Source organism: Bos taurus, chromosome 11 (assembly GCF_002263795.3).
Source record: "Bos taurus isolate L1 Dominette 01449 registration number 42190680 breed Hereford chromosome 11, ARS-UCD2.0, whole genome shotgun sequence".
NCBI classification, from domain to species: Eukaryota; Metazoa; Chordata; class Mammalia; order Artiodactyla; family Bovidae; genus Bos; species Bos taurus.
In genome coordinates this window covers 28943551-28952917 of record NC_037338.1, presented here as the reverse complement: position 1 = coordinate 28952917, position 9367 = coordinate 28943551, and positions in this window count along the sequence as shown.

Sequence of the window (9367 nt, the reverse complement as noted above, 5' to 3'; positions counted from 1 at the left end):
GGGGTCGCACAGAGTCGGACATGACTGATGTGACTTAGCAGCAACAGCAGAGATGAATGCAGTTGTGCGGTAGTTTGAGCATTCTTTGGTGGTGGCCGAGAGGAGCTACCCCATGTCCAAGGAGCGGCGGCTACTCGGGCACAGGAGGGCCAAGAAGAGCTACTCCACATTCAAGGTCAGGAGGGGTGGCCATGAGGAGATACCCCTGATCCAAGGTAAGGAGCAGCAGCTGTGCTTTGTTGGAGCAGCCGTGAAGAGATACCCCACGTCCAAGGTAAGAGAAACCCAAGTAAGACGGTAGGTGTTGCAAGAGGGCATCAGAGGGCAGCCACACTGAAACCGTAATCACAGAAAATTAGTCAATATGATCACACGGACCACAGCATTATCTGACTCAATGAAACTAAGCCATGCTGTGCGGGGACCCCCAAGACGGGCGGGTCATGGTGGAGAGGTCTGACAGAATGTGGTCCACTGGAGAAGGGAATAGCAAACCACTTCAGTATTCTTGCCTTGAGAACCCCATGAACAGTATGAAAAGGCAAAATGATAGGACACTGAAAGAGAAACTCCCCAGGTCAGTAGGTGCCCAATATGCTATGAGTGATCAGTGGAGAAATAACTCCAGAAAGAATGAAGGGATGGAGCCAAAGCAAAAACAATAGCCAGTTGTGGATGTGACTGGTGATAGAAGCAAGGTCCGATGCTGTAAAGAGCACTATTGCATAGGAACCTGGAATGTCAGTCCATGAATCAAGGCAGATTAGAAGTGGTCAAACAGGAGATGGATGACAAGAGTGAACATTGACATTCAAGGAATCAGTGAACTAAAATGGACTGGAATGGGTGAGTTTAATTCAGATGACCATTATATCCACTACTGTGGGCAGGAATCCCTTAGAAGAAAAGGAGTGGCCATCATGGTCAACAAGAGAGTCCAAAATGCAGTACTTGGATGCAATCTCAAAAACGACAGAATGATCTCTGTTTGTTTCCAAGGCAAACCATTCAATATCCTAGTAATAGCTGCTTAAGGAAGCATAAAAAATAAAGCTTAATTGAAAATGTATCTCTTAATGAGGATGAAGTGCTTTTTTCCCCACCCAATTAGATCATATATCCATAGATGAATATTACTCATTGCCAGGAGGGGTCAAGTTTCAGTATTATTTCTACTTTAAAAAATAGATGCAAGAGCTGAGCTCAGAAACCTTTTCACTTACATAAATACTAACGAATGTAAGGAGTTTTGCTATAGCAGTGTCACTCAGTTTTATAAACTCTTTTTGAGTTATATGTCAAAAATCATATGGGTAATCATTAAAAACCTATCAGTTGACAGACAGCTAGAATAGATTCTCCTTCACTTTGAATGAAAGCAGAGAACTGGAAGCTAGTTGATTTGCCCAGTCATTTAGCCACCATTCTTCTCCACATGGATGCAGGAATTGAGACTCCTGCTTCATTGTGCCATACATGTTCCTTCAAGCCAGTGCACCGTGGGAAGATTCGGGATGGGTAAGAAGCATGATGCTCTTTGGGGAAGTGGGAGAAGGGTGACGATATAAGGGAAGCAGGAGGGAGAACCAGCCGCCTCCCTCACATGTGTACTCAGATGAGACAGCTATTTAACACAGTGCTTGCGAAAGGTGAGGACTTGTCACGTGAGGCTCTTAAAATGGCCCATGCCAAAATGCCCCAGGGAGGTTCTTCATGTATGCCCAGGAGCACCAGTACCTTAGTTTTTGCTGGTCCATCATTGGAAAAGACCCTAATGCTGGGAAGGATTAGGGGCAGGAGGAGAAGGGGACGACAGAGGATGAGATGGTTCGATGGCATCACCAACTCTATGGACATGGGTTTGGGTGAACTCCAGGAGTTGGTGATGGACAGGGAGGCCTGGAGTGCTGCGATTCATGGGGTCGCGAAGAATCAGACATGACTGAGTGACTGAACTGAACTGAACTGAACTGATTGCTGGATGGATGAGCAAAGAAAGGGAAGGTGATGGGATGAGGGGTCCCTGCAGGGTCTGAAGGTCTCTTTGTAGGAGGAAAGATGCTCTGGGCATAGGAGACATCCCTGAGGGGTGACCACCTCTCTGTAGGGTCTTTCTGAGGAAGGGACAGAAGCAACAATAACCTGAGTCTAGGCGTACTGGCTGCTGTGTGTTTCTGATCCAGACTCTTTTCTTAGAGCTTTCCTTCTTCTTTTGGTTCAATCTACCTTGAGCTCTTGAAAGGCCTTCCTTCTCATTCTTCCATGAAGGGCCTCTGCGGGAGGAGTGGAGGTATCCCCACAGACCAGTCAGAGCAGAGGAGCTTAGTGGGGCCAACAAGAGGCTCAAGATGCTGCAGTCCCCATCTGACCCTGACGGAGGGCTGGCTGCTATGCTGGCTCTCTCCTCTCCATCCCAGGGCATGCTCATTCCTGACTGGCCCTTGGTGCCTTTGTCACTAGGAAATGGCCTTCTTTGGGCAGATACAGCACCATGAGCATATGAGGTGGGGAGCACAAGACACCTTTGTATGAACAGCAGTCTCTCCTCCAGACTGACGCAGCCCAGTGCCAAGAGGCATGGCTTGGCCAGGAGAGGGGAAGTTGTGTTTCAGTCCCTGCCTGTCCCCTTGGCTGGGCACCTTTTGACATTGCACAACCTCATAACCATGTGTGTCATGCTGCTTGTTCTGAGCCCACCCTCCCCCATCTTGGAGGGCTGTCCTTCTAGCTGGATTCACCAGTTCCTACTCAGCCTTTGAGGCCCAGTTGTGGTGCCACTTTCTTCAAGAACCAGCTCTTCCCATCCACAATCATCTCCCCCTCATCTGTTGTTGTTCAGTCACTCAGTTGTGTCTGACTCTTTGTGACCCCATGGACAGTGGCATGCCAGGCTTTCCTGTCCTTCACTATCTCCCAGAGTTTGCTCAAACTCATGTCCATTGAATCAGTGATGCCATCCAACCATCTCATCCTCTATCATCCCCTTCTCCTTCTACCTTCAATCTTTCCCAGCGTCAAGTTCTTTTCCAATGAGTCGGCTCTTCTCATCAGGTGGCCAAAGTTTTGGAGCTTCAGCTTCAGCATCAGTCCTTCCAGTGATTATTCAAGGTTGATTTCATTTAGGATTGATTGGTTTGGTCTCCTTGCTGTCCAAGGGACTCTCAAGAGTCTTCTCCAGCACCAGTTCAAAAGCATCAATTCTTCAGCACTCAGCCTTCTTTATGGTCCAACTCTCACACCCATACATAACTACTGGAAAAACCATAGCTTAGACTGGATGGACCTTTGCCAGAAAAGTGATGTCTCTGCTTTTTAGTACACTATCTAGGTTTGTCATAGCTTTTCTTCCAAGGAGCAAGCATCTTTTGGGCTGCACTCACCATCCACGGTGATTTTGCAGCACAAGAAAATAAAATCTGTCTCTGTTTCCATTGTTTTCCCGTCTATTTGCCTTGAAGTGATGGGATCGGATGCCACGATCTTAGTTTTTGAATGTTGGGTTTTAAGCCAGCTTTTTCACTCTCTTCTTTCACCTTCATCAACAAGCTCTTTAGTTCCTCTTCACTTTCTGCCATAAGGGTGGTGTCATCTGCATATCTGAGGTTATTGATATTTCTCCCGGCAGTCTTGATTCCAGCTTGAGTTTCATCCAGTCTGGCATTTCTCATGATGTACCCTGCTGCTGCTGCTAAGTCGCTTCAGTCATGTCCGACTCTGTACGACCCCATAGACGGCAGCCCACCAGACTCCCCCCTCCCTGAGATTCTCCAGGCAAGAACACTGGAGTGGCTTGCCATTTCCTTCTCCAGTGCATGAAAGTGAAAAGTGAAAGTGAAGTTGCTCAGTCGTGCCTGACTCTTAGCGACCCTGTAGACTGCAGCCTACCAGGCTCCTCCATCCATGGGATTTTCCAGGCAAGAGTACTGGAGTGGGTTGCCATTGCCTTCTCCACATGATGTACTCTACATACAAGTTAAATAAGCAAGGTGACAATATACAGTCTTGACATATTCCTTTCCCAATTTGGAACCGTTGTTCCATGTCCAGTTCTAACTGTTGCTTCTTGACCTGCATACAGGTTTCTCAGAAGGCAGGTAAGGTGGTCTAGTATTCCCATCTCTGTAAGAGTTTTCCACAGTTTGTTGTGATCCACACAGTCAAAGGCTTTGGCGTAGTCATTGAAGCAGAAGTAGATGTTTTTCTGGAATTCCCTTGCTTTTTCTATGATCCAGCGGATGTTGGCGATTTGATCTCTGGTTCCTCTGCCTTTACTAAAGTCAGCTTGAACATCTGGAGGTTCTCGGTTCATGTACTGTTGAAGCTTACCTTGGAGGATTTTGAGCATTACTTTGCCAGCAAGTGAAATGAGTGCAATTGTGCAGTAGTTTGAACATTCTTCCCTGGTGGCTCAGCTGGTAAAGAATCCGTCTGCAATGTGGGAGACCTGGGTTTGATCCCTGGGTTGGGAAGATCCCCTGGAGAAGGGAAAGGCTACCCACTCCAGTATTCTGGCCTGGAGAATTCCATGCACTGTATAGTCCATGGGGTTGCAAAGAACAATTTTCACTTTCACTTGGAACGTTCTTTGGCATTGCGTTTTCATTGGGATCGGAATGAAAACTGACCTCCTCACCTGGCTTCCTGTAATTATCTGTCTATAAACATTAATTATACTGGAAATGATGGGGAGGTGTTTATACTAGAGCAATAGTTCTCAGCTAGGGGCAGTTTTGACCCCCATGGGACATTTGGCAGTGTCTGGAGATACTTTTTGTTCTTACAACTGGGGCAGGGAGCCTGTTACTGGCATCTAGTGGGTTGGAGGGCAGGGCTGCTGTTAACATCTTGCAATGCACAGGACAGCTCCCCCTCTTTCCAAGCAAAGGGTGGTGGTGGTGAGAGTCACTCAGTCGTGTCCAGCTCTTTGTGACCCCACGAACTATACAATCCACAGAATTCTCCAGGCCAGAATACTGAAGTGGGTACCCTTTCCCTTCTCCAGGGGATCTTCCCAACCCAGGGATTGAACCCAGGTCTCCCGCATTGCAGGTGGATTCTTTACCAGCTGAGGCACAAGGGAAGCCCAAGAATACTGGAGTGGGTAGCCTGTCCCTTCTCCAGGGGATCTTCCTGACCCAGGAATTGAACTGGGGTCTCCTGCATTGCAGGCAGATTCTTTACCAACTGAGCTATCAGGGAAGCCCAAGCAAAGGGTAATGTTGTCCAAAGGGGCAGCCGTGCCTAGGAGAAACTCTGGATGAGATAATCTCTAGTCTTGAAAATGCTTTATGTCACACTCTGTTATATAGTGGGGGTTTTATATTGTGTGTTTTTTTTTTTTTAATGTTGAGCATCTTTTCTTTCTTTTTTTAATATTTATTTTTATTTATTTCTTTGGCTGTGTTGGGTGTGCGGGCTTCTCTTTAGTTGTAGCACATGAACTCTAGAGCAAACAGGCTGTCTAGTTGAGGCTTGGACTTGGTTGCCCCGTCATGTGAGATCTTAGTTCGCCGGCCAGGGATGGAATCAGGGTCCCCTACACTGGAAGGTGATTCTTAACCACTGGACCACCAGGGATCGTTGTGTTTTAATGATCCGCGTCAGTGTTACTTTGCAGCCAGATGATAAGTTCTTGGAGGACAGAGACCGTGTGTCTTGAAGGTCTCTCCTGCAAGGGGCCTAGCACACGATTTCTGCGTTTTTGGCCGACAGGAAGATGTAGAGGAAGGATGTGTGGATACTCCCTGGCCTGCCTCAGTCCTGCTCTCAGGCGTTTCCCATGAGCTTCTGCTAGGATTCTTTGCCAGTCGGACTCTTACTACATGATACCTTAAAAGCAACAACAACAAAACTGAAAGACAAGGGAGCCAGACAGGCACCGACTCCTTAGTAGGGCTCTGAGAACCACTGAGTCTCCAGCCTGCACCTCACCATGTGCCTAAGCTGTGGGCTCAGCTGAGAAGATGTTGAGAGAAATCATTAAACTTCAGGTTGTGGGCAGCTATGTATCAGCTTTCTCTATAGCGTGGAGCTAAGAATCCATGAACTGTTTTGTAAATCCATAAACACAGCCTGGGAAATCCCTTAGCAGGATTCTGTAGAAAGAGCTCTGATAGATTTCTCTCAAGTGAAGCGTCTCTCAGCATCAGATCTCTGTGTTTGCAGGGATCCAGAGCATGAAGACAAATGGAGGTCTACAAGCCACGTGTGTACATATCTTACAGCTATAAAGCAGGCTAACAAATTGTTAAATGTTCCAGCTTTCTGTCTTGAAAAATGCATCTTCATGACGGCCTGGAAGGTCAAGTTTGAATTGAGAATGCTCATATTTCTCTGGCCACTTGCTGGAATACTTGGTGATTGTGGGGAGAGTGGGCCCCAGGACCCTCCCGACCCTGCCTGTGGCCTGTCCCTTTATCCTTCACCCCCCAGCTCTGCCTCATTCTTCGAGGGGGCCTGATGTGGGCAACCAGCCTGCATATCCAAGTTCCAGTCACACCTCTTGTATGTGCCACCCACCAATTCAGTCTACCCTGTGGAGGATGAACCTGGGGAAGAGGATTTCAGACTCGAGAAACAGGTTTGGGACCTTTTGGGCAAGGAGTTCCTGGGTCCTGTATGCCTATGGTATGTTCTTAGGAGGTGCAGTGTGGTGGGCACATCCATTGGCCCTACAGTCTTTCTACCCTGTGGGGAGGGGTGAGACCAGATAAGAGTCAGCGGGGAGCCCTCTTATAGTGCTGGCTCAGAGTGAGGTCTCTCATGTCATATCTGAGGGGAGACTCCCTCCCAAAGTCGAAGCAGCTTCATCAAGTGCCCTGGGTCACCTGGAATCTCCTGGAGGCTAACCTTTCACCTTTATCTCCCCCACACACAGACTCAGCAGAAACCTCAAGAGCCATTTTGGAGGGTGAGAACTTTATTGAGATATAATTCATATACTGTACAATTTCCCACTTAAAGTGTGCAATTAGATGACTTTTAGCATTTCAGGTTTTGCAACCATCACCACAGTTAATTTTAGCACATTTCATCACCCGAAAGGAAACTGTGCACCCATACCTCTCATCTCCCAGTCCCTCTGTTCCCCTGGTCCTAAGCAACTACTAGTCTACTTTGTCTCTCTAGAGATTTGCACATTCTGGACATTTTATATAAATGGAATTACAACATTTGTAGTCTTTTATGTTTGGCTTCTTTCACTTAGCATGATGTTTTCAAGGTTCAACCATGTGGTAGCATGGATCAATGCTTTATTCTTTTTTACTGCCAAATAATATTCCATGGCATGGCTGTCCCACATGGTGATTATCTACACATCAGTTGATGGACACACTTGGGTTGCTTCCAGACTGTTCATGGTCTTATCATGGAGCCTTTGTGATTGTACAGACTATGCTTGTCTATGGTTTTCCACTGGGCATCCCCTCTCAGTGATGCCCTGCCATCACTTCCATTGGTAGAGACATCAATACCTCAGTCGCTCATGGTGCCAGAGCAGGGCTGTTTTCCCTCCAGAACTAATGACTCCCTTCCCACATGTGAGTTCTCATGTGTGCCCCCCAATAGCGCCACTTCTACCCGTGTCTATTAAACTCCTTGTTTAGGTTCATCTGCTTGGCTTTCTCTATAGGACAGGCTGGAAACAGATGCCAAGTTTCCTCCATTAGCTATCACTGAGCTCATGTTCCAACTCATGTAATTCTCTTCTCCTTAGCCAAATGGGAAAGCCCTTATGCTTCAGAACTCTTGGTTCCAAGTGACAGAAACCTAATTTAAATAAAAGTTAATAGCAACTGAAAAGCTTAGGGATGTCTCTTATTTCAGGTGGATCCAGGAGCTCAAATCATGCCAACAAGGTCTCACTCTCTCTCCTTCTCCTCCCTCCCTCTCTTCCCCTGAGTCTTCTCATCCCTTCTTGGCCCTGCTTTTCTCCATGTAAGCTGTATTCTCAGGTCGGGCTTTCCCAAGTGGAGCAAGACAGCCACCAATTGCTCTGGACATTTATTCTGCCTAATTAGTACCTAAAGGAGAGTTTATCTTTCCCAGGAGTTCCAGCAAAAGTCCTAAGTCTGAGACTCACTGGTCAGGCTTGGGTCATGTGTCCACACCAGAACCTATCATTTGGCCAAAAGATGGAATGTTCTGATTGGCCAGGTCTGGGTCTGGGGCCCACCCTCAATTGGAAGCCAGCCCACTGGAAATTTACAAAGACTGATGAACAGGGAGTTCCACAAAAGAAAATCAATGGGGAATGAACACTGGGTACACGTAGCAAATGTCACTGAAATCATGCTATAAACTGACCTGTCTGGGGTCTATCCTACTAACTTATCATACACGTTTAGATATGCCTGAATCCTAGTAGTAGACATACCTAGGCTGAAGCCAAGACCCCTGCTATGTGTGATAAATTAATTTATGAGATTCTAGAAGTTTATATCCAAGATATTACTGTTCCTAAGGAGGGTTTGTAATTGAACATGAACAAATCCTTAGTCCAAGAATTTTTGCCCTGATAGTTGAATTACAGGCTTCCATAGCAGGACAGTGGAGAAAATATTTTTTAATTCAAGAGGCCTTTTGGAGGGACTTCCCTTTTGGTCTGGTGCCTCAGACTCCATGCTCCCAATGTAGGGGGCCTGGGTTCAATTCCTGGTAAGGGAATTAGAGCCCACATGCTGCAATTAAGAGTTCTCATGCCACAACTAAAGATCCTGCATGTTGCAACTGAGACCTAGTGCGGCCAAATAAATATTTAAAAAAAAATTTTTTTTAAAAGAGGTCTTCTAGAGACTGATGCGAAGTAAGTAGTTACACATCCTATAGTTACACATATAGGATCTGAATGTCTTTGACATCAGTTCATAGTATTTTCATTTCATAGTATTTTATCCATGCCACGGTTGAGTGGAATCAGGTGGGGGAGGTGGTAGAGGGCCCAGGAGTTATAGACAAGGCACCTGGATGGAGGGGAGAGACCTGGCTGTAGCAGCACAATATAGCTCTTCTCTGAGATTCCCCCCCTCCCTCCTTTTCTCCCCTCCTCCTTCCTTATTCCTTTGTTGCCATGGCAACTGATGATATGCCCTCATCCTCTTCCCCTCTCTGGCTGGATCCAGTCCCCAGGCTCCATCTCTCTGTCTCACCAACCTCACAGGGCTGTTGCCAGCCTCTCTCCACATCCCTAAGCGAGGGCACCCAGCTTTGCCCTCTGCCTGCAACGCACTCTCTTGCCTCATTTCTCCACCCCAGGCCCAAGCCTTGCCCCTTCTTTAATCCTGTCCAGGCTTGAGTCAAATTCCCATTTTCCTTCAAGTTGTATGAAAATTAGATTTTTCCCATTCTAACTTGATTTGAAATGCAT